The following is a 27,006-nucleotide window of genomic DNA, read 5'->3' as shown; positions in this document are numbered from 1 at the left end:
ATCATCCTCCTGAGGTCCTACACGGCGTGGCTGCTTCTTCTTGGGGATGGCCTCCGGAGGGCCTTCATTTCTGCTGTCGAGGTCATCGATTGTTGCAGATTGGAAGGCGCGCTCGAGGGAGCACACCGCATCCCTCTCTTCACACGGGACCGTGATGATTCCTCTGCTTCCCGGCATCTTGAGAACGTTGTAGCCGTGATGAGTGACTGCCATGAACTTGGCAAGGGCTGGATACCCGAGGATAGCATTGTACAGCAGGCGGATGTGCGTGACGTCGAAGTCGATGAGGTCGGTGCGGTAGTTCTTGCGCTCCCCGAAGGTGACAGGCAGGCGGACCTGCCCTATCGGTGTGGTGGAACCGTCGGTCACTCCTAAGAAAGGCTTGGTGGGCTGGAGCTGTTCATATGGCACATGGAGGTTGTCGAACGTGTCGACGGACAGGACGTTGAGCCCTGTGCCACCGTCGATGAGGGTCTTGGTGACCTGCACATTGCTGATGACTGGGGAGCACAGCATAGGGAGGGCGCCAGCGGTGGCTGCGCACTTGAGCTGATCCACCGAGTTGAAAGTGATGGCACACTGGGACCACTTGAGCGGGCGTGTGGCCTCGAGCTTGGGGAGCACCATGTTCACCTCACGAGCGAACTGTTTGAAGATGCGCTGAGAGGCTGGGGCCTGGGCGCCACCCAAAATGCAGGCGATCGCACGCGGCTCCTGGAAGCCCCCAGCCCCCTCGTCCTGGTGGTGGTGGTCATTCCTTCTTGGTGGCGGCAGCGGGGGAAGACCGGTGTTGCCCTGGGGGCGATCCTCATGAGGCGGGTCCCTCCAGGCGCCCTCGTGAGGTTGGTCCTGCAAGCGGTCCTCACGAGGCCGGTCGCGCCACTCCCGACGCGGGCCACGGTCGTCCCAGCGTCCGCCTCCTCGTCCTCCTCAACGGCCGTAGCCCCGGCCGTTGCGCTCGGGGCGTCGACCGTAGCATCGTTCCCATATGGCTCTGAGCTCTTGACTCGCTTGGTGTCGGGCTCCGCTGCGAGCACCACCGCCTCCTTGCGCTTCACGTCCTTGGCCTTGGCCTTCTTCTCCTCTGCTCCTGCAGCTGGCAGCTCGAGGAGAGAAAGGCGCCCTCCTCAGCTCTTGCGCACTTGGTCGCCAGGTTGAACAGCTCCTGAGATGTGCAGAGCTCCTCGTGGATGGCGAGCTCTTCCTTCATCTTGACGTCACGGACGCCGTCTGAGAACGCGGAGATGATGGCTTCGTCCGTGACCTTGGGGATCTTGAGGCCGGTGTTGTTGAAGCGCTGGATGTACTTATGGAGGGTCTCTCCTGGTTGTTGCTTGATGCAGTGCAGATCACCCGCGGCTGGTGGGCAGTCGCGAGTGCCCTAGAAGTTGGCGACAAAGTGGTCGCGCATCTCGTCCCAGGAGTAGATCGAGCCGTGCTGCAGGTTCAGGAGCCAAGAGCGAGCTCCATCCCTGAGAGCCATGGGAAACCAGTTCGCCATGACTTTTTCGTCGCCGTTGGCTGCTTCGATGCTCAGCTCATAGAGCTGCAGGAACTCTGCGGGGTCGACGGTGCCGTCGTATCGAGGGGGTAGATCCGGCTTGAACTTGCCTGGCCAGGCGATGCTACGTAGCTCGGGGGTGAAGGCGCGGCAGCCGGCCATGGTTGCTGGGGCCCGCTTCGGAGGTGGAGCTTGGTCTTGACGAGGTCCGCGCTGCGCCGCTGCAGGCGGCGCGCGGTCTTGATGAGGTGGCGCGGGGAGCGCAGGTGCAGCTTCTCGCGGCCGCGGGATTTCTTGGCAGCTTCTCTCTTCGCGTGCGGGCGCCCGGCGCGGCGGATCACGCCGCGGAGCCGCGCGCCTTGGTGCCAAGGCGCCGTCTTGGGGCTGAGGTGGTGGAGGCACGCCATGAGCCCCGTCGCCCGCGGCTGATTGAGGGGGAGGCAGAGAGTGGGACGGCGCCGGAGAGCTCCCTGCGGCGCGGACGAGCTCGGCGACACGGTCGAGCCACTACTCGTAGAGGTCGTCGACGGGGTGGTAGCGAAGGAGCTCGTTCGCCACGAGGAGCGCGGCCCATGCCTCCATGGAAGCGCGGTGCGCGTGAGACGAAGAACCGGCAGGGGTCAGTGATGGAGTAGCGGTGTGGCCGTCCTGTCGCACCGAAGGATGCAGCGAGGACGCCTGCTGCTCGTTCCCCGCCGGGCCGGTGGCAGCGTTGCCGGCGGGAGAGGGAGAATGGTGAGGTGGCCCGCTGACGGGAGCTGTCAGAGCGACACGGGTGGTGAGGGCAGCCCGACGCTCAGCCCGAGCACGGCGAGCATCCGCCATGGAGACGACGGAGCGACGAACTGATGGAAGGGAAGCTACGGCGCACCCCTACCTGGCGCGCCAAATGTCAGATGTGGGATTCCGGCAGACCCTTAAGGTCCGAACACTAGGGTGCGCACGAAGTCTTTCCCTCCTACCGATCTATGCTCTAGCTCGCTAAGATCTCGTGGACGAACTCGACGAACTCGCAACACAGAAAGACACGAGGTTTATACTGGTTCGGGCCACCGTTGTGGTGTAATACCTACTCCAGTGTGGTGGTGGTGGATTGCCTCTTGGGCTGATGATGAACATTACAAGGGAAGAACAGCCTCCTGAGGTTGAGGTGTTCTTGTGGCTAGGCTCTCGATCGGGTTGGATCAAGATAAGATGAGATCCTGGATCAAGATAAGATGAGATCCTGGATCAAGATAAGATGAGATGATCCCCTACTATGGTGGCTAGCTCTACTTATATAGGCCCTGGTCCTCCTCCCAAATATCGAGCGGGAAGGGAGCCAACAACGGCGGGCAAATTTGAAGGGGGACAACTAGTACAAGATATCCTTACAAAAGCGGTCTTCTCCTGCGAAAAGCTCTGGTGTGACGCTGTCTTGGGCTCCACGATGACCTCCGTCTTGCCGTCCTCCGGGTCTTGGTCTCGTTGCACCAATATAGCAAACTTTGCCTGATGCCTCAGTACTCTTCGCCTGCGCTGGCCTCCTTAGCACCAAAGAGGAAATAAGGACGCTGCGCGCGCTGGCGCCCGCCTGGTGTCGTTCGTCATGGCTCACGTCACGAGAGCCTTGTGAGGTTTGCCCTGCCTTGATATCTCCGCTCCTCGTGAGCCTACCTGGCTAGGCCACTCGAGAGGACGTCTTGCGTCGTCCGCCTCACGAGGCTTGGACCCTCGCGAGGGTCTTGGATGCCTTGTTGATGAAGATGGGCCGTACGGCCTGCTGGCTTAGCCACGCCGTGGGCCGCAGGCAGGCAAGTCTGGGTCCCCCGTTCCCAGAACGCCGACAAGCTAATTGTCGTATGAGTGTCAGACAGGATTATGAAATGTCGGACCGTCGTAACATCGCCGTACACGACAACTGTCGCACACGCTATTCTGTGGTGCAATGTTTACGATGCATACTTCATCCGAAACAGTTCATGGTTGTGAATCGTCTACGATAAGGCAACTAACACAAATGTTTAGTTTGCCCGCACTGTTTGTGATATTGTCTGACATCGCACACGCTTTGCAAACGGCAACTGTGTGCATGCTAGCACACGTTTCCTCTCTGTGAACCGACTCGGATTATGGTGCATATCGCAAACGTATATGTTTTACCAACCGTATGTGCCGTAATAACCTGGAGAGCATAATTTCACCGTAATTTAATTGCTGCTTTTCCGAATTGTATGATTTGAATTTGAATATATGCTACAGCTTTATTCATATCCATCAGGTTCAAACAACCAACGCATTATTCAATTCATAGGTACATATGTTCAAGAATTACATAAGAACCAAATAAAGAATGATGAACCACAGTTGTATACTTGTACTATTAAAGATGGTAAAGAAAGAGGCGAAATATATTCTGGTTACTGAACAAGGTGAAGCGGAATGCCCACATTGTGCCCTCCTCCATGCAGAAGGCACGGATGACTCTAGTCCAACCCCTTGTGATGGCCGACCGCCCATCCTTCACGGTCTTCATGAAAACATCTAGATAATCATCGTGTTCTGGTAGAAATACTTTAACCTTTGCATGCCCACCAATCATGTAGTTTGAGAGGTAGTCTTGAGTAAACTGCTTTGGCAACCACTGCAAAGGAATAAGATTTCAGACATTGTCATCTAACACAACTCATTATGGGCAGTAAAAAGAAGGCTGCGGAGTTCTTAGTTACCATCCTGCAGTTCGCTGTTGTCTTGGATAAAGTGTAAACAAATAGTTTAATTGCCATCTTTGGACCCATTTTACTAACAATCTTTATCAGCTTCCTCACTTGATACTGGTTCATCGATATCTCATTGCCCCATACGCAGAAAGGGTCGAAACGCAGATCTTTACCAATGCCATATGTACCTAAAAGCACCAAGTTAATATTCGAACCTAAATAGCAATTGCACAATCATGTAGTACAACACTCTTTTATAATATGTCTATATACATCCGTATGTGGTAGTCCATTTGAAATCTCTAAAAAGACAAATATTTAGGAACAGAGTGAGTATCTTATAACATCCAATATACTCACATATTAGATGAATTAACATCTTATATTATGGGCCGGAAGGAGTTTAGTTCATTCTTAAAAATTATCTGCTACTGTATCCACGGGTTACAGTGAGTTTGAGCTAGTTCGGGCTCAAATAACCCTAAAGTATATCTAAACACGAGGGCTAGTTTGAGCTAGTTGCATCTATAACCCACCCAAAAAAACTAGTATCCAACCCAAGAGGTGCTAATTGGAGCTAGTTCTCCTTGTGCATTTATTGTCATTCTAACCCTGGCATCCAAACAACTCTTTGGATGGAGTTAGTTCAGGGTTAGTAATGAGCTAGAAACAAACTCTAACCTCTAGCTAAGTTGAGTATCCAAACAGGGCTGTGTTGTTGCTGTTGCCGCTGCTGCTCTTCTATGTATATCTAGACATCATTAGAACCTTAATGTAACACTCTTCCTTGTTGCTATGTAGCCTAGGATTGCATATTTAGACATTAAGTATAGTGCATGTAGCTATGTAGCCTCAGATATATTACATATGGCCCTAGTTAACCTAAGGAAAAATGGGTTGCAGATATATTCAGTTAAAAGTCCGATTCACCGATTAGTCCCTTATCAGCCGCCGGCCTATATGGTACCAGCTACGGATATCCTGAACAGTGAGCAGATATAAGCCATGGGACGAAACTAACCTCGATGGAAAACAGCAGTAGTTCCCAAAATTGTCCTGTGTAGGTACATCAAGAAGCATGTTAAGCACAACAGGCTAAACATCAACCAAAATTACACATGGCAAACAAAATAATCTCCAAAAGATAGCTTCAGTGTGTAGGTTTAAGCATGCTAGTAAAGCAAAACAAGTGGAAAGGTGTGCTAACTGCAACAGGCCTAACATTTAACAACAAGCAAACATGGTCATTCAAACTGGTATTGTGTCGGTGTAAGTACACTGGTTATGGTTAAATAAAAATGGAAAGGCGTGTTAACTACAAGATGCAGCAACCAAATGTAGTCATTCATAGTGGTATTGTTGAAACTGGTACTGATGAAATTGAACTGCACAGTTCATACTTGCACATATAGAACATCACGTTGTGAATAACTGGAATAAATAAGGCATACTACGAACAACGAAAGATAGCATTTGAAACTGAACAAATGCTAACTACAAACAACCGAACAATCAAAAAACTTTAAAAGAGGCATATGCTAGCTATAACAGGCTTAACAGCAAGCAAATATATGCATTCCTATCGGTATGTTGAAAACTGGATTGATGAAATGTGCTGCACAGTAAATAATTGCACATATAGAGCATCACATTGTGAACAACTGAAATAAACAAATCATGGGTTTCCTCACTTGTCACAGATGGGCTCGTTCCCGTGGGTAGAGCATGGACCCTGGATGCGCTCCATGTTGTCGCAAATGGGCTCCTTCCCCTTGGAAGAGCACGGCTGTAGGGTGGCCTCCCTGATGTCGCAGACGGGCGCTTTCCCCTTGGAAGAGCAAATGGGCTCTTTCCCCTTGGAAGTGCCGGAGAGGGTGCCCTCCTCATGGTCGCCATCGATGAGGTCTGACTTGGAAGGTATGGATACCAAGCCAGCGTCGTAGAACGTGTCCTTCAGAAATGAAAAAAGGGGCTCGATGGCGATGTAGAATGGCAAATTGTTGACAGCGAGCCAAGGGAGATCAGCGGCGGGGCCATGGATGAGATCGACGGCGGTTGAACCCGAGGGGTTGGGGTGGGCCACTTAACCTATGACACAGCCCGCCTCAGGGCGTCGCTGTCGATGACCTCGATGCCATAGCCGGCGGACGAGACATTCGTGCATACTCTAGCCCGGTGCTTGAGTGCCTGCCACCAGTAATGGTCGTCAGCTTCCTCGGCGACGTCGGGCGAAGAGACCGCTATACTCCTCTTTTGGGCCAGTCGCTCCTCGAGCTCCACGGGAAGCGTAGCCGGGCTTAGGCTGCGACGCTCTGGAGTGGGGGATGGGGATCTGTGGGGAAGGGGCATTTGGCAGGCGTCATCTAAGAAACTCAGGGCGGCCTGGGTATGGAGGTCGGTGGGTAAGCTGCACGGGCAAACCGGCAGACGTTGACAATGGAGGCCTTGCAGCGGTGGCGGCAGGGACTTTGCTAGGGTTTTGAGCGAGGGAGGGTGTGTGTGTGCACGCGCATGTCCGAGGAGGTTTTGGTGTGTGTGTGGAGGGGGGCGCGGGGTGTTTGAGGAAACGACGCGAGTATTGAAAATTTTACTACGCGGGAGTCAAACGCGGGAGTGAAATGCCGGGCTATTGAAAATTTTGATGATAGTGCATCGCACACGGTCCGGAGATAACAACCGTGTGTTATGAAAAAGAAAAACCCTCGAGGCGGGCATATATTTTCAATGTAGGCGGGATTGGGAACAAGAAACATCGCACATGGTCCGGAGATATCAACCGTGTGTTATGAAACAGAAAAACCCTCGAAGCAGGCAGCTATTTTTGAGAGGGGGAGCCTCGTGGATCCCAATGTACTGTGCGGGTGTGTGCGTGACAGGTACACCCGCGTGGCACACGGTTAGTTTGAGCGAACTGTGTCTGTTGTGTCATCCGACTTGTCTAATGTTCATAAACTTGGCGAAAAATGATGCGGGAGAGGGTTAGAACACGAACACACTACCATGTGGACCAAATTTATGTATCAAAAGGGTGGTTTGATTTTCAAATACCAAATGCAACTTCGATGTGGCACCTCTCGCGCAAAGCGCACGGTATTGCTTGCTCCCACCCTCTCGTGTCGGCATGAAGGGAATCCTAAGCTATGAATGCATGCCCCTCCCCCTCAACCGAGGTTCACCTAGCAAAGTGCGAAGTAGCTAGCAGCCTCCCTCCTCCCTCGTGTCGGCACGAAGGGAATGCTAAGCTATATATGAATGCATGCCCCCAACCGAGGTTCACCGTAGCAAAGTGCGAAGTACCTAGCAGCCCCCTCCCTCGTGTCAGCACGAAGGGAATCCTAAGCTGCATGCCCCCAACCGAGGTTCACCTAGCAAAGTGTGAACTAGAGCTAGCAGCCCCCCTCCCTCATCTCGGCACGAAGGGATTCCTAAGCTATGAATGCATGCCCCCCCAACCGAGGTTCACCTAGCAAAGTGTGAAGTATCTAGCAGCCCCCCTCCCTCGTGTCGGCACGAACAGAATCCGAGCTAAGCTATGAATGCATGCCCTCCCCCCCCCAACCGAGGTTCACCCTAGCTAAGTGCGAAGTAGCTAGCAGCCACCCCTCCCTCGTGTCGGCACGAAGGGAATCCTAAGCTATGAATGCACATGCCCCCCAACCGAGGTTCACCTAGCAAAGTGCGAAGTAGCTAGCAGCCCCCCTCGTGTCGGCACAAAGGGAATCCTAAGCTATGAGCATTCCCCCCCCCCCCCCCCAACCGAGGTTCACCTAGCAAAGTGCGAAGTAGCTAGAAACACCCACCCCCTCGTGTCGCCATGAAGGGAATCCTAATTAAGCTATGAATGCATGCCCCCCCAACCGAGGTTCACCTAGCAAAGTGCAATGTAGCAACCCCCCACCCACACACACACACACTTTCAGCCGCCATGCAAGGGAGGCATATATCTCACCAAGATGGATCGTAAAACGGACCAAGAATAATCCACCTTGGTCGTACAACCTATCTCTTGTTGTTGTTCAAAGTGATGGTCGTCCATGCGACCCCGGAGATGGGCTAGCTCGCCAATAATCACACAAGTAGCTAGTCCCCAAAGACAACCACTGCATGCGTGTGGCCCAAACATATGTATGGAGAGGTGTGTTTTTGAGTAACAATGAACAACTTTGATGTGGCACCATGATTTTGAACTAGAAATCCCCACACTGAGTGAGGGTTTGGTTGATGATGCATATGTATGTTACACCACACTTCAAGCCAACGACGGGGATTCATATATGCATGCATGCGTGTATAGTATATGCGCTCAAACTTAATTAGGTCTAAATCTCACCATGACCTATACTACGATCACATGAACCAAATGAAGAATCCCCCATGGTAACCTATCTTGTTGTTGGTCATGGTGATCATGGATGTCCACGCGGGCCCACGAATATATAGGCTTGTCGCCGATAACCACGCGAGGGAGTGTATCGTTCGAAGGCAACCAGTACATGCATATGTATGGAGGTGATGCGTGCATGCATGTTTGAATACACAACATTGATCTGGCGCGTGTGTCAAAAATCGTACACTAGCTCCCCACACAGAGCGAGATCGGTTCATGATGGTGTTGTTGTACTAGCCACTTCAATTCGATGGGAGGGATTCATGCGTACACATGCATGTGTGTGTGATCAAAGTGTATCATGCATGTCATCCCAGGGCAAAAATAATAATCCCCACCTAAGTCAAATTAACCTCTCTTTTTGTCAGGCAAAAAGAAGTGATGGACCAAGCGGGCCCATAGATGGAAAGCATCGATATCGCTGATAACTGCTTAAGTGGGTGCGAGAGGACAACCACCACCGCATGTGGGCCAAACATATATATGTTGAATACCCAAAATGCACAACTTTGATGTGCCACATGCCTCAAAAACCATAAACCATGCACCCACACAGAGCGAGGTTCATATCAAGCGTACTACATATGATGGTCCCCTTCCCCCCTCTTCACTGCATACTATATGCTCCTGCCGTAATATATGTACAACCCAAAAGAATCCTCATCGATGGTGAAATTAATTAACCTCTCCTGATGTAGGTCAAAGTGATGCATGCATGCATGCATCGACGATGGCCTCATGGGCCCACAGATGGAAGCGTCACACGTGAGTGTCCTAGCTAGGATATATATGCATGTGGCCCAAAAAGGTGTTGCGTGATGTTTGAATAACCAATTTCACAATTTGATGTGGCACGTGCCTCGGTAACCAAAAAGTCCCGACACTGAGTGAGGTGTACTTGTTCACGGACGCATATGTATAGAATATATGCTAGTCCCCTCCCACCACTTCGACACGTACTATATACCACCATGACACAAACAAAAAAGATTCTACCTTGCTGGTAAAATTAACCTCACTGTCGGCTGTTCATCAAAGTGATGGATGACAACCTCGCGGGCCCACAGAAAGCGTCACACGCGAGTATCGAGTGTCATGTAGGACAACCATCGACTGCATGTGGCCATAACATTTATGTATGAAAGGGTTGTGTAATGTTTTGAATAACGATTTCACGACTCTGATGTGGCACCAGCCTGTCGAACAAAACGGCCAACCCACACGGTGGCTCACAACTCGTAGTGTACTGCGAGCCACCCGCCACCCCCAGACGCACACACCCACACACACACCGTGAATCCACCGCAACTACGATGCATGTTAAATTAATTATCCCGCAGTGAACATACATGTTACCAAAGGACGGACGTTTCAATTTCAAAAAAAATCACGGAGATCATTAAGACGTTTTAGTACATTGATTGATTGATTTTCTATGGGTATAATGTGCAAAAATCAAATTTGAGCTACAAGCACACGTGACAGTGCACCTAAATGGATTGCAAAAACACATGTGTCTCACTTGGTGCATGTTTACTCCCCGTGCAACAAATTTCAAACATTGAGAATCTTTATTTTTGAATTCTAGTACATCCAAAACTTTTTTGAAGTTCATGAAACTTATCGTGTTGTCATATGGACACCAATACAAAGTGGCATTGTACTTTTTTTGTCAAATTTGAGACCAGTTTTTATGTAATCTTTATCTAATTACAGATGGGAGATTATTAATAATTGGGAACCAATATACCAAACGGATCATTTATTCGAACCGTGAGCATTAGACCAACAATAGACATGTGCCATGCGTCGGTTAAGCAATAAAGCGGCAGCATTAATCATCCAAATAGAAAAACATATACATGCCGCCGCGCGACCCGTGTGGCGTGCGAGCAGGCATGAGTTGACGGGACGCATGTGAGCAGTTCGCCGCACAGGAAGACGGGGAGGCGTGCGAGCAGTGTGGTGCGCAGGCTCATCGGGACGCGAGCCATCGGTTAGGCCGCCGCTCGCCTCTCTCCCACAACTCCCACTACTCCATATTAATGGTGCGCCCGAGCAGCCGCACCCCCATCCTCGCTACGCACACAATCCTCTCTCTCCGTTTGCATCCTCGATGCTGCTCTCAGTCCTCAAAGCCGTCAGTGTATGAGGATGCCACCGAAGCGCCCCATCGGAGGGAGTGGTGACGCCGGGGCTGCTAAAGCACCGGAGCACGGCATGGAGATGGAGACGGAGGTTGCCATCACCGCCGGGGAGTTATCGCTGCACCCTGACGTCGTCGACGGCGTCGAGCTGCCATAGCCGGAGGCGGAGTTCCACACTGACTCCGACGACCACTCCGAGGACGACTCTGATGACCACTCCGGCGATGACTCCGACGACCACTCCGGCGATGACTCCGACAATGACGGACAGCTGGTTAGTCATCTATACCCATTAATGTGTCAAATAGATCATAGGGTTTCTCTAGTTACTCCTGTCTCCCCCTTTTTGGAATAGAAATCATGTGGTTATGTTCTCCCAATCCATGGGATCTGAGTAAGTTCGTTAGATCCATGTAGTGTATTGATTGTTTGAATGGTACAGGTGATAAGTGATTAGTTGTTTCATCTGTGCAAATGATTTCTGCTAGTAATCCGACTAGGCTTAGTGTTCATGCTAATAATTCCTAGCCAGGACTTGACAATTGATTTTGAATGACCTACATATGTTTGTGCCATTATTTTCTTCAAAATTGGTCTGTACATAGACGACTGTGCTTGAAGATCGAACCATAATCTATGAATATGTATAAATAAATAGCCATAAATTCCTAATCCTACTTCACGGCATGTAATCAGTGATTTGATGCCAAATTTGTTTTACTATATGTATAGGTGTTGTCTGACGATGTGGACAACGAGGATGAAGATGCCCAGAGGAGTTACAAGAGGCGAATCCTGAGGGAGCTTTATGCGGGAATGCATAACAGGTGTATTAGGACCTGGAACGACGGCTATGGATGCCCATTTTGCAACCACAAGATTCATGACGTGTATCTAAGTGTTCTTGCGCATGCAAGAGGACGGGCCATTGGCTCCTTCAATCAGAAGTATTCTTGCAGGGTGGCACACGACGCGTACGCCGAGTACCTGGAGAAGCTTCAGGATCGTGTCGGCCGCATGTGAGATGAGATGTGGGATGGATCGAACTATGCATGCTTGAGTATGCTTAATGACGGTTGAACTATGTACTTATGGTTGAACTATGCTTATGCACGTGTACGCTTATTATCTATGTATGAGTATGTTAAATATCTCGCCAAAATTTGGTAAAAAATTACAACGGGGGACCAATAAACCAGGACGGAGGTAGTGCGTCAATAACACACGGTTCCCAAAAATGGAACCGTGTGCAATGACTATCATTTTGCCTGCTGCGTCAATCATACACGGTTCGCTCTAGCAAACCGTCGCCCCCAAAATTCTTTGTGGGACAAAAAACCCTCACCACCCAATTCAAAAAAAAAAAAGAAAACCCTCACCATCCCCATGTCACAAAAACCCTCACCCCGCCCGCCAACCCCTCGGCCCCTCCGGTACGTTCCCCATTCACACCTGCACAAGCTCCTCCGCGTCGATGCCATGGCACCGCCTATCGCGGCGGTAAACACTTAGCTCGACGCCTGCCGCTGCCGCCAGGCTGCCGGCAAAGCCCACTACATTTCGCCACTTCCGCTTGCCGCCGCCTATCGCCATCGACTTTCTCTACGCTGCTAGCGGTCGACCCAGCTCCGCTCGGTTGGGGAATCTGCCATACTGATGGTTCTTTCTCATGGACGACAAGGTAACTAATTTAACGAGATATTATCTCATCTCTTATCCTAGTTCATCTGCCTCCTTTAATCACCCGGTGGAAATCACCATGAATTCATTTTTATTCGAGCTGATTTGAGGGTTTTCTTTCATTCATAGAATGTACAATGCGCCAATACTTCAGGACTTGGCGACCGCTGCCACAGATTCCATCTCATCATACCAGATAACTTGAGGACGCGCGCGGTATGTTCAATCTCACCCTAAATCGGTTGGCATGGCCTACTTTCCTGAACATATTCTAAATAATGCTACATTTGGATAAAAGGTGCCACATGCACCATATACGTCAAAGGGGATTTTTCCCCTCTTCTTTCTATATTAGGCAAATTAATGATGTATTGTTCTTTCGATTACTCTCATATTTCCATGACATCATGTTTACCCTATGTGTTTAATTATATACTTATGTCCTTCGATTTCAACTACTGTACAGTTCTTTCAATTTGGGCCCATATTTGCATGTTACCATATTTTCTTTAACAACCCTACCTTTTTTGCAGGACATCCCTCGCTATGCAACAGATTATGTAGTGCACAATTTTTCCCTTTACATACATCAAGGCTCCACAAATGTCATACTACGCACAATCCATGGATTTACAATCGTTGCTACTGTAAGACTTGATGAACGTGGTGACTCCTATTTTGGCACTGGCTTTTGGAATGAAATTGCAAAGTTTCATGTACTGAAAGCTGGCACTGAAATTGCACTGCACATAGAAGGGCCTGGTCATGAGATATATGCTAACCTCCCTGACAAAATCATCTGTCCAGACTTTGTTCGAAGTAAGTTTTCTTTTCAACTATCTGCATATGTTGACTTACCCAGCAATGTCGATGAATTGTGTAGTATTTAAGCAACCAATTGTTATTCCCTTATCTTACTATGTTCCTACCTAATAACCTCTAGTTACCAATACACTTTTCTATTGCCCTGTTTTAACTAAATATTCCCTGTACTCCCATTTCTATCAGAAAGCGCCACTGACAAGGAGACTCCGGAGGTGGAGAATGGGGCTGCCAACAAGAGGAGGCGGGATGAGCTAGAACCGCAAGCGACTCCAGCAGGCCTAGAGTTAATCAGCAGCCTCCCCGATGATATGTTGAGAGTCATCATATCCCTCCTCCCAATCAAATATGGGGCACGGACAACCCTCCTTTCCCGGCGGTGGCGCCCCATATGGAACTCCAGCCCTCTCGACCACATCGACACCCACGAGCTCTGCCATGGCTATCGCAAAAGCTTGGATGCGTTCTCCAAGATCCTCGGCAGTCACCTTGGCCCAACCAAAGGCCTTAGAATGGGCAAGTTCCGTTCCAACGGCAAGGACCGAGCCAAGCTTGACGACTGGTTCCGATCCCCCGCCCTAGATCAGCTCGAGGAGCTCACTTTTGATGATGGGCATATGTGGTCGCTGCCAACGTCCGGTCTCCGCCTCGCGCCCACGCTGCGCGTTGCCAAGTTCAGGAACTGCCATTTCCCGCCCCTTAATGATGCGCCCGCTCTTCTTCTACATTGAATGAAGCACCTCGAGCCCGTCACCGTCTGCCTCTCAAAGGGTGACATGGAGCGCCTGCTCTGTGGCTGTACTGCACTCGAGTACCTTCGTCTTCAGGCGATCAATGGGTTGAGTACCTTCCACATCACCTCCATGACTCTCAAGACTATTTATGTGTGTTGCTGGTGCGGCAGGAAGACATCACAAAAGGTGGACCACGGTATGGCCATCCAGGACACACCTGCACTTGAGAGATTACTTGTAGTTGATCAAGAAGGTCCAACAAGAATCAATGTCATTTCTGCGCCGAAATTGACAGTTGTGGGCTACTCGTCTGACAAATACTCCGAACTTGTTATTGAATCTACACCCGTTCAGGTACAACAACCACCTTCTACCTCTCCTTCTACAAATTAACATTATTTCTAATTTTGAAGATGTTTGTTCGTCTGTGATTCAGAAAATGATTCCGACAAGCTTGACCCCGAAACTGCGCACAGTGAAGGTCTTGGCACTGGAATCTATCGGGCCCGACCTGGAGCAATTTGTCAGTTTCCTGAGATGCTTTCTGTGCTTGGAGAAGCTATATATCGAGGTGATGTTCCTTTCCTGTTAAATGTTAACCATAAGGGAGTTCAATTTGTGACACCTTTTTCCAAGTTTACAATGACAATGTACTACGATTTCTGAAGGTTCTTTTGGAGGATTTCAGTACATACATGCCCCCCCTCAATATTGGTTGCTTGATCCATATGGTTATAATCAATAAGCATTTCTCCTTTAGATTCATCTGTACTAGTTTTCTTAGGGAACTTTTCATCCACTCCAACCTCTTGTGAAGAAGGCTACATTTTTCTGAAATGTAATCAAATGCCCATGTTAATCATGTCAGATCAAAGATGGCATGTTAGTGCATTTTACAAATCCTGCAAACCAAATAGCTAGTCCTATAGTAATGTGCAAAACTGCATGTAGGCACTAACACGTTTTCTTCTTTTGCAGATAAGATTAGGCCCAGTGGTGGATAATGTGATACAATATAACAATCATGTCGAATGCCTAGATCTGCATCTGTCAGAAATTACTTTGAACTCCTACCGAAGGACCTTACCGGAGATTATATTCACCAGGTTCTTTGTTCTCAAAGCAAGGGTGCTAAAGGAAATGAGGTTTGCCTACATTTATTTTGCAAAAATGAATGGTCTGTTGATCAGCGCCGGCGCCGGCAGCAGAATGGAGTAGGCTCCAAAAATGCTGAATTTCATTTTTGAACTTCAGATGACAGAGTAATCGGAAGTCATCGGGTCAACCCCATACATGACTTCTCGGTGGCTGACCCCTTTGCAAAAATTGTGAGGTTTCGAAGCTAGACTTAGAAACTGTGATATTTGTTTGAACCTCTCTGATATTCATGTTCAGCACATCAGCGCGAGCGTTTGCAGTTGATGAGCTGAATTTCATTTCTAATATCAGTTTGAACCTTGTAATCTTCGAATTTGAGCCATATAACTCTGGAAATTGAACCTGGTAACATTTCGAGCTTTTGTGGTACAATCGTTGAAATGGCATCGTATGAGACTCGTATATTGCTAGCACTATTTTGACCTTAATATGAAATGGTCTTAGATTTTATTAACCATTCTCGAATCAGTTTACCTTGTCAATCTCACAGCACACGATCTGTCAAATCGACTGTGATCTTCGACATTATTGCACACAGTTGGTTTCTTCCACCGTGTGCACTGTAGAGCAAAGAATTAATTATCGCACTCGAGTGTCCATGCCTGGGGTGCGGTGTTGTCAAGCGTGCACTGGATTCTGGAATCCTCCTCTATGAATGTCGTGACAAGACGTGACGATTACAGGCCAGCCGACCCCCATTTATTACAGCCGCCATTTAACCTACCCTTGTGTCTCTTCAACCTTTCGATCGCGCCCCACCATTGCAAGAAGCACACCCACCACAAGAAATTCTTAGAGGGTATCCTGCGCGGCTCCAATGGCGCTCCGAGCGGCTGTCGACGACGAGAAGCAGTTCACCATGCGTGCTGTGGTGGACACCCACAGAAGGTTCATGGACCTCTCGGTGGTGTACACCGACGACCCGGTCTGGGCGGAGCACTCCATCCACATCATGGAGCTGTTCCTTGCCGAGGAGAAGTACAAGGTGGTCGGGTTCGACCTCGAGTACACCCGCGCTTGTGCCGGGTCTTGTCCCAAGGTCGCCGCCGCCAGATGTGCATGCGCCACCACATCCTTGTCTACCACTACTGCCTGGCCACAAGGCCTTGCGAGCGTTTCGCCAGGTTTGTCAACAGCCCCACTACATGTTCGCTAAGGTGGACATCACCAACAATGTAAAGGCGCTCGAGAGTTCGGGCATTGCCTGCCAGAATCTTGTCGACATCCAGGGCCAATACAAGATCTGGGGCAGCAAGGAGCATGTGAAGGACTCACTGGTTCACCTCGCCGAGGCCATCATCGAACCATACTACAGAGACATGAAGGATTCGTGCAACAAGGACAAGCGTGCCTGGCACTCGGCCTGGATGGAGAAACTCGAGAAAGCTCACGTCGTGTACGCGACCAAGGAGGCGTACACGAGCTACGACATGTACCGGTGGATCGTTGACATGAGGAAGTCCCTCCTTCCCCAAACCGGCCAGGGATCCAGCCGAAAGTAGAGCAATGGCAAGCGTCGTCGCAACAATAAGTAGGTGATTAGATCCTCGTTTCTCCTACTTTAGCATGCATGTAATTGCTTACTTAGGTGTGTGCAAATGTTATGTGTGTAGCCACTTGTGTAATTGTATGCTTAATTTGGTTATACAATGTTGTCTTTTTAAGTATATATGTTGATGCTCTATAGACAGAGCATAGATGGTGTCCAGACAAAGAAAATCACATCGCACACAGACTAAACAATGGAAACCGTCGGTGATATTTTCATCAATCACTCACAATTGTATACCGGCAATCGTTTGCTCACAACACACATGGCTTGGTAGCAGTAATCGTCTGTGTTCTTATCGATCTTCGCACACGTTTCTGACTACAGACCTATTTGCCTCGTATCACACACATCTTGTTCATTTGAACCGTTTCTGTTCTCATGTCTCAACACAAACGGTTCATCCGAGTGAACCGCATGTCGTATATCACACACACCTTGAATCTTGCCGACCGTTTCTTTTGTGTTGCCTAATCACTAACAGTTCATCCGTTGAACCGTACGTTGTACATCGCACACACCTTCTTCTGGCTGCCCGTTTCTTTTATTGCTCATCATCGCAAAAGGTCAATTGAGCTGAACCATATGCCCTACATCGCACACGCGACTAAAATCTGAACCGTGTTTGATGCATCCTCCATCGCAAACGTTTTGCATCATTTCTGACGGTTTTCATACAACACCGTTTGCGATTATTGCATCACACACGGTTTCTCGGAGGGTCTTTGATCATAGTGTCGCGTTAGCAGCACCCTGCAGTAGTGGGGTTTATATCATATTGCTTGAGTTTATCCCTCTACATCATGCCATCTTGCATAAAGCGTTACTCCATTCTTATGAACTTAATACTCTAGATGCATGCTGGATAGTGGTCGATGTGTGGAGTAATAGTAGTAGATGCATAATCGTTTCGGTCTACTTGACACGGACGTGATGCCTATATTCATGATCATTGCCTTAGATATCATCATAACTATGCACTTTTCTATCAATTGCTCGGCAGTAATTTGTTCACCCACCGTAATATATGCTATCTTGAGAGAAGCCACTAGTGAAACCTATGGCCCCCGGGTCTATTTTACATCATATTAGTTTCCCGTCAACTAGCTATTTCTGTCACCGTTTATTTTGCAATCTTTATTTTCCAATCTATACAAGAAAAATACCAAAAATATTTATCTTATTATCTTTATCAGATCTCACTTTTGCAAGTGGCCGTGAAGGGATTAACAACCCCTTTATCATGTTGGTTGCAAGGTTCTTGATTGTTTGTGCAGGTACTAGGCGATTTGCGTGTAGTATCCTACTGGATCGATACCTTGGTTCTTAAAACTGAGGGGAAATACTTACGCTACTTTGTTGCATCACCCTTTCCTCTTCAAGGGAAAACCAACGCATGCTCAAGAGGTAGCAAGAAGGATTTCTGGCGCAGTTGCCGGGGAGATCTAAGCTCAAGTCTAGACATACCAAGTACACATCACAAACTCTTATCCCTCGCATTACATTATTTGCCATTTGCCTCTCATTTTCCTCTCCCCCACTTCACCTTTGCCGTTTTATTCGCCCCTTTCTCCTTCGCCGCTTTTTGCTTGCCTCTTGTGTTTTTAGGTGTTAGTGTGCCCGTTTTGCTTTAATGGCTCCACCAAAAAGCGTTGATCCTCACCTTAGAAGGTTGGAAGAAATTCAAAACAATGTTAGAAGCTTTATGTCTTTGCAATTTGAGCATAATAATTTCTTCAGAAACGAACTTAAAGAACAGAAAATTTTTATGGAGCACATGAATAAAGAGCTCGATGATATGTCTAAGGAATTTTATGGTTTGAAATCTCAGTTTGCTCATCTTGAAAACTTAATAGCCCAAATTTCAGATAAGCAAGCCACCTTAGTTAATAAGATGGCCGCTAAACCGGAAGATTTAGATAATAGCATTAATGAAGATCTAAAAGTGATTGATGTGTCTCCTATTAAATCTTTGTTTTCCAAAATTAATCTTGATAAAGATGGGACCGGAGATGAGTCAACTTTAGTTAAAAGGCGTCCCAATGATTCGGAGTTTTTAGATCTTGATGCAAAAATTGGTAAAAGTGTGATTGAAGAGGTTAAAAATTTACATAGCAATGAACCCACTATTTTGGATTTCAATGAATTTAATTATGATAATTGTTCTTTGATAGATTGTATTTTCTTTGTTGCAGTCCGTGTTAAATTCTCCTCATGCTTATAATCAAAATAAAGCTTTTACCGAACACATCGTTGATGCTTTAATGCAATCCTATGAAGAAAAGCTTGAATTAGAAGTTTCTATCCCTAGAAAACTTTATGATGAGTGGAAACCTACTATTAAAATTAATATTAAAAATCATGAATGCTATGCTTTATGTGATTTGGGTGCTAGTGTTTCCACGATTCCAAAAACTTTGTGTGATGTGCTAGGTTTCCGTGAATTTGATGATTGTTCTTTAAATTTGCATCTCGCGGATTCCACCATTAAGAAACCTATGGGAAAGATTAATGATGTTCTTATTGTTGCAAATAGGAATTATGTGCCCGTGGATTTCATTGTTCTTGATATAGATTGCAATCCCACATGTCCTATTATTCTTGGTAGACCTTTCCTTAGAACGATTGGTGCAACTATTGATTTGAAAGAAGGAAAATTTAGATTCCAATTTCCATTAAGGAAAGGCATGGAACACTTTCCTAGGAGTAAAATTAAATTATTATGAATCTATTATGAGAGCCACTTATGGATTGCATACCAAAGATGACAATACCTAGATCTATTCTTGTTTTTATGCCTAGCTAGGGGCGTTAAACGATAGCACTTGTTGGGAGGCAACCCAATTTTATTTTTTCCTTCCTTTTTGTTTTGGTTTAGTAATAAATAATTCATCTAGCCTCTGTTTATATTTGGTTTTATGTTTTAACTAGCGTTTGTGCCAAGTAGAACCGTTGGGAAGACTTGGGTGAAGTCTTTGCGATCTTGCTGTAAAAAACAGAAACTTTAGCGCTCATGAGTTTAGATGCCATTTTTTTACTGGAGAGTGATTTTAGGTTGATTCTTTTTGCAGATGATTAATAGACAAATTCCTCACGTCCAACAATTTATTTCAGAATTTTTGGAGTTACAGAAGTATACGTTTGGTACAGATTACTAAAGACTGTTCTGTTTTTGACAGATTCTGTTTTTCGTGTGTTGTTTGCTTATTTTGATGAATCTATAGCTAGTATCGGGGGGTATGAACCATACAGAAGTTGGAATACAGTGGTTTAACACCAATATAAATAAAAAATGAGTTTATTACAGTACCTTATGGTGGTGATTTGTTTTCTTATACTAACGGAGCTCATGAGATTTTCTGTTTGAGTTTCGTGTTGTGAAGTTTTCAAGTTTTTGGTAAAGATTTGATGGATTTTGGAACAAGGAGTGGCAAAAGCCTAAGCTTGGGGATGCCCAAGGCACCCCAAGGTAAAATTCAAGGACAACCAAAAGCCTGATCTTGGGGATGCCCTGGAAGGCATCCCCTCTTTCGTCTTCGCCTATCGGTAACTTTACTTGAGGCTTTATTTTTATTCACCACATGATATGTGTTTTGCTTGGAGCGTCTTGTATGATTTGAGTCTTTGATTTTTAGTTTACCACAATCATCCTTGCTGTACACACCTTTTGGGAGAGACACACATGAATTGGAATTTATTAAGAATACTCTATGTGCTTCACTTATATCTTTTGAGCTAGATAATTTTGCTCTAGTGCTTCACTTATACCTTTTTAGAGCACGGTGGTGGTTTTATTTTATAGAAATTATTGATCTCTCATGCTTCACTTATATTATTTTGAGAGACTTTTAGAACAGCATGGTAATTTGCGTTGGCTATAAAATTAGTCCTAATATGATAGGCATCCAAGATGGGTATAATAAAATCTTTCATATAGAGTGCATTAAATACTATGATAAGTTTGATACTTGATAGTTGTTTTGAGATATAAAGGTGGTAATGTTAGAGTCATGCTAGTTGGGTAATTGTGGAATTGAGAAATACTTGTGTTGAGGATTGCAAGTCCCGTAGCTTGCACGTATGGTAAACGTTGTGTGACTAATTTGAAGCATGGGGTGTTCTTTGATTGCTTTCCTTATGAGTGGCGGTCGGGGACGAGCGATGGTCTTTACCTACCAATCTATCCCTCTAGGAGCATGCGCGTAGTGCTTAATTTTGATGACTTGTAGATTTTTGCAATAAGTATGTGAGTTCTTTATGACTAATGTTGAGTCCATGGATTATACGCACTCTCAACCTTCCATTGTTGCTAGCCTCTTCGGTACCGTGCATTGCCCTTTCTCACCTTGAGAGTTGGTGCAAACTTCGCAGGTGCATCCAAACCCCGTGATATGATATGCTCTATCACACATAAGCCTCCTTATACCTTCCTCAAAACAGCCACCATACCTACCTATTATGGCATTTCCATAGCCATTCCGAGATATATTGCCATGCAACTCACCACTATTCCGTTTATTATGACACGCTCCATCATTGTCATATTGCTTTGCATGATCATGTAGTTGACATCGTATTTGTGGCAAAGACACCTTCATAATTCTTTCATACATGTCGCTCTTGATTCATTGCATATCTCGGTACACCGCCGGAGGCATTCACATAGAGTCATATTTTGTCCTAAGTATCGAGTTGTAATTCTTGAGTTGTAAGTAAGTAGAAGTGTGATGATATTCATTATTAGAGCATTGTCCCATGTGAGGGAAGGATGATGGATACTATGATTCCCCCACAAGTCGGGATGAGACTCCGGACGAAAAAAAGAGAGGCCAAAGAAGCCCAAATAAAAAAAGAGGCCAAAGAGGCCCAAATAAAAAAATGAGATAAAAAGAGAGAAGTGACAATGTTACTATCCTTTTCCACACTTGTGCTTCAAAATAGCACCATGATCTTCATGATAGAGATTTTCTTATTTTGTCACTTTCATATACTAGTGGGAATTTTTCATTATAGAACTTGGCTTGTATATTCCAATGATGGGCTTCCCCAAAATGTCCTAGGTCTTCGTGAGAAAGCAAGTTGGATGCACACTCACCTAGTTTCTTTTGATGAGCTTTCATATATTTATAGCTCTAGTGCATCCGTTGTATGGCAATCCCTACTCCTCGCATTGACATCAATTGATGGGCATCTCCATAGCCCGTTCATTAGCCGCGTCAATGTGAGACTTTCTCCTTTTTTGTCTTCTCACATAACCCCCATCATCATATGCTATTGCACCCATAGTGCTATGTCCATGGCTTGCGCTCATATATTGCATAAAAGTTGAAAGAGTTTGAAAAGGCTAAGTATGAAACAATTGCTTGGCTTGTCATCGGGGTTGTGCATGATAGGAGCATTTTGTGTGACGAAAATGAAGCATGGCCAAACTATATGATTTTGTAGGGATAAGCTTTCTTTGGCTATGTTATTTTGATAAGACATAATTGCTTGGTTAGCATGCTTGAAGAATTACTATTTTTATGTCAATATTAAAACTTTTCTAGAATCTTTTGGATCTAAACATTCATGCCACAATAAAGAGAATTACATTGAATATTATGTTAGGTAGCATTCCACATCAAAAATTCTGTTTTTATCATTTACCTACTCGAGGATGAGCAGGATTTAAGCTTGGGGATGCTTGATACGTCTCCAACGTATCTATAATTTTGGATTGTTCCATGGTATTATATTATCTGTTTTGGATGTTTAATGGGCTTTATTATGCTCTTTTACATTATTTTTGGAACTAACCTATTAACCGAAGGCCCAGTGCAAATTGCTGGTTTTTTGCCTATTTCAGTGTTTCACAGAAAAGGAATATCAAACGGAATCCAAACGGAACGAAACCTTCGCGAGGATATTTTCTGGAACAAACGCAATCCAGGAGACTTGGAGTGGAAGTCCAGGAAGGAACGAGGCAGCCACGAGGCATCCACGAGGCAGGAGGGCGCGCCCGGGGCCGTCGGCGCGCCCCCGACCCTCGTGGGCCCCTCGTAGCTCCACCGACCTACTTCTTCCGCCTATATATACTCTTATACCCTGAAAACATCCGGGGGAGCCACGAAACCACTTTTCCACTGCCGCAACCTTATGTACCCATGAGATCCCATCTTGGGCCCTTTTTCGGCGATCTGCCGGAGGGGGATTCGATCACGGAGGCTTCTACATCAACACCATAGCCTCTCCGATGAAATGTAAGTAGTTTACCACAGACCTTCGGGTCCATAGTTATTAGCTAGATGGCTTCTTCTCTCTCTTTGGATCTCAATACAAAGTTCTCCTCGATGTTCTTGGAGATCTATTCGATGTAATACTCTTTTGTGATGTGTTTGCCGAGATCCGATGAATTGCGGGTTTATGAACTTGATTATCTATGAATATTATTTGGTTCTTCTCTGAAATCTTATATGCATGATTTGATATCTTTGCATGTCTCTTCGAATTATCGGTTTAGTTTGGCCTACTAGATTGATCTTTCTTGCAATGGGAGAAGTGCTTAGCTTTGGGTTCAATCTTGCGGTGCTTGATCCCAGTGACAGAAAGGGAAACGACACGTATTGTATTGTTGCCATCGAGGATTAAAAGATGGGGTTTATATCATATTGCTTGAGTTTATCCATCTACATCATGTCATCTTGCTTAAAGCGTTACTCCGTTCTTATGAACTTAATACTCTAGATGCATGCTGGATAGCGGTCGATGTGTGGAGTAATAGTAGTAGATGCAGAATCGTTTCGGTCTACCTGACACGGACGTGATGCCTATATTCATGATCATTGCCTTAGATATCATCATAACTATGCACTTTTCTATCAATTGCTCGGCAGTAATTTGTTCACCCACCGTAATATATGTTATCTTGAGAGGATCCACTAGTGAAACCTATGGCCCCCGGGTCTATTTTACATCATATTAGTTTCCCGTCAACTAGCTATTTTTGTTGCTATTTTTTTGCAATCTTTATTTTCCAATCTATACAACAAAAATACCAAAAATATTTATCTTACTATCTTTATCAGATCTCACTTTTGCAAGTGGCCGTGAAGGGATTGACAACCCCTTTATCGCGTTGGTTGCAAGGTTCTTGATTGTTTGTGCAGGTACTAAGCGATTTGCGTGTAGTCTACTACTGGATTGATACCTTGGTTCTCAAAAACTGAGGGAAATACTTACGCTACTTTGCTGCATCACCCTTTCCTCTTCAAGGGAAAACCAACGCATGCTCAAGAGGTAGCACTCTGCGGCGCGCCATCGATCATGTTGTGCAGCGAGCTGCAGCCTGTCGGCGCTGACATGCCTATCTCGATCCGCGGCGCTCAAGCGCCATGCACCAAAGGTCTGCTCAACCCTGGCGATGACGCGCATCACGGCATCATCCATCGCGTTGCCGGGGAGCGCATCGGCCTCGACAGGCCGTGGCGCCTGCCCGTTTTCCCCGTCGATGAGGTTGATGGCTGATAGGTCTCCGTCGTATCTACTTTTCCAAACACTTTTGCCCTTGTTTTGGACTCTAACTTGCATGATTTGAATGGAACTAACCCGTACTGACGCTGTTTTCAGCAGAATTGCCATGGTGTTATCTTTGTGCAGAAACAAAAGTTCTCGGGATGACCTGAAACTTCACAGAGATTATTTTTGGAAATAATGAAAAATACTGGCGAAAGAATCAAGGCCAGGGGCCCACACCCTTTCCACGAGGGTGGGGGGCGCGCCTGTCCCCTGGGCGCGCCCCCTGCCTCGTGGGCCCCCTGGAGCTCCACCGACCTCAACTCCAACTCCATATATTCGTGTTCGGGGAGAAAAAAATTAGAGAGAAAGATTCATCGCGTTTTACTATACGAAGCCGCCGCCAAGCCCTAAACTCTCTCGGGAGGGCTGATCAGGAGTCCGTTCGGGGCTCCGGAGAGGGGAATCCGTCACCATCGTCATCATCAACCATCCTCCATCACCAATTTCATGATGCTCACCATCGTGCGTGATTAATTCCATCGTAGGCTTGCTGGACGGTGATGGGTTGGATGAGATTTATCATGTAATCGAGTTAGTTTTGTTAGGGTTTGATCCCTAGTATCTATTATGTTCTGAGATTGATGTTGCTATGACTTTGCTATGCTTAATGCTTGTCACTAGGGCCCAAGTGCCATGATTTCAGATCTGAACCTATTATTTTTTCATGAATATATGTGAGTTCTTGATCCTATCTTGCAAGTCTATAGTCACCTATTATGTGCTATGATCCGGCAACCCCGAGGTGACAATAATCGGGACCACTCCCGGTGATGACCGTAGTTTGAGGAGTTCATGTATTCACCATGTGTTAATGCTTTGGTCCGGTACTCTATTAAAAGGAGGCCTTAATATCCCTTAGTTTCCATTAGGACTCCGCTGCCACGGGAGGGTAGGACAAAAGATGTCATGCAAGTTCTTTTCCATAAGCACGTATGACTATATCCGGAATACATGCCTACATTACATTGATGAATTGGAGCTTGTTCTGTGTCACCCTATGTTATGACTGTTACATGATGAACCGCATCCGGCATAATTCTCCATCACCGATCCAATGCCTACGAGATTTTCATATATTGTTCTTCGCTTATTTACTTTTCCGTTGCTACTATTACAATCACTACAAAACCCAAAAATATTACTTTTGCTACCGTTACTGTTACTTCCATACTACTTTGCTACTAAATACTTTGCTGCAAATACTAAGTTATCTAGGTGTGGTTGAATTGAAAACTCAACTGCTAATACTTGAGAATATTCTTTGGCTCCCCTTGTGTCGAATCAATAAATTTGGGTTGAATACTCTACCCTCGAAAATTGTTGCAATCCCCTATACTTATGGGTTATCAATGGCAGAGGCGGCGCTTTGGTGGGTTGGCATGCTTGTCGCCTCCGTGCGTCGCGCACCCCTATGCACAATATAGCAGGGTGGCGGGAAACAGGTGAGGAAATGGCGGGAAATGGTGGCATGTTCATAAAACCCCATCAATTAGTGGAAACTTAGCATCGAGCTAGCACAAGTCGTAGATGATGATCAGATGAACACGGACCACACTAGGGAATCCGTCGGTGATGAATTCATCAATGCCAAACGGTTGAATACTAGCAAGCGTTTGCCCACAACACACATGACCTATTCCATCACAAATAGGTCGGATGGATCAACTGTATGCCATGTATCGCACATTGTCAAAAAGTAATGCGGTAGACCTTCTTTAACGAGTGTTAAAAAATAAAAAAAATAAAAAACAAGGACCTTGAGGTTAAATTAGCTGAGGGAATGGGGCATTTCGGTCATTTGACCAAAATCACCCATCCCATCACCTAATTTAACATCAACACAACTTCCCATCCAGTTACCCATCCGATGGCTGCTCCAGCCTGAGCACACTTAACTTGATAGTTTTCTTACATGAGCTACTCGTGGAACAGCTAGTCCTTGCTGACAGGAATGCCTCTTCACATCCTTATGGCGTATCTGGATGACCGATTGTCCCACAATGGCCAATAGATGTTGTGTAGAGAGAGCATATCACATACGTCTTATTAGAAGCAATCATCTGCGTTATTATCGGTCTTCGCACACATTTCTGATTACAGACATGTTTGCCGCGTACCACACACATCTTGTTATATTTAACTATTTCTGTTCTCTTGCCTAATCACAAATAGTTCATCCGAGTGAATCGTATGCTGTATATCGCACACACCTTCATCTGGCTGCCCGTTTCTTTTGTGTTGCCTAATCACAAGCAGTTCATCTGAGTGAACTGTATGCTGTGTATCGGACACGCCTTCATCTGGCTGCCCGTTTCTTTTGTTCCTCCTCACCGCAAACAGTTAATTGAACTGAATCATATGCCCTTCATCGCACACGCAACTAAAACCTGAACCATGTTTGATGCATCCATCATCGCAAACGTTTTTTGCATTTCTGACGGTTTTCATACACCACCGTTTGCGATTATGGCATCGCACACAGTTTCTCGAAGGGTCTCTGATTGTAGTGTCGCGTTAGCAGCATCCTGCAGTAGTGTTTGGTCTGACTTCACAGACCCAGATATTTGATACTAACAAAGCTGAGCTTATACTGTTAACCGAGTGGTTGTCTGGATATGGAGTCCTTACTAAAATTGAGTAGACCCCTTAGTTGAATATTTATGGTGATCGATGCTGACTCAGACTGTCTGAGGTACCTACACCATGGTGCTCATGCAACAATTTTCATACCTGCATCACCGGTCTTACTTCTTCAGTCTTGTTCTCTTTGTCTGG

The sequence above is a fragment of the Aegilops tauschii genome, chromosome 2 (assembly GCF_002575655.3).
Source record: "Aegilops tauschii subsp. strangulata cultivar AL8/78 chromosome 2, Aet v6.0, whole genome shotgun sequence".
NCBI lineage: Eukaryota > Viridiplantae > Streptophyta > Magnoliopsida > Poales > Poaceae > Aegilops > Aegilops tauschii.
The sequence above is the reverse complement of the archived record's forward strand: the minus strand, read 5'-3'. Positions refer to the sequence as shown.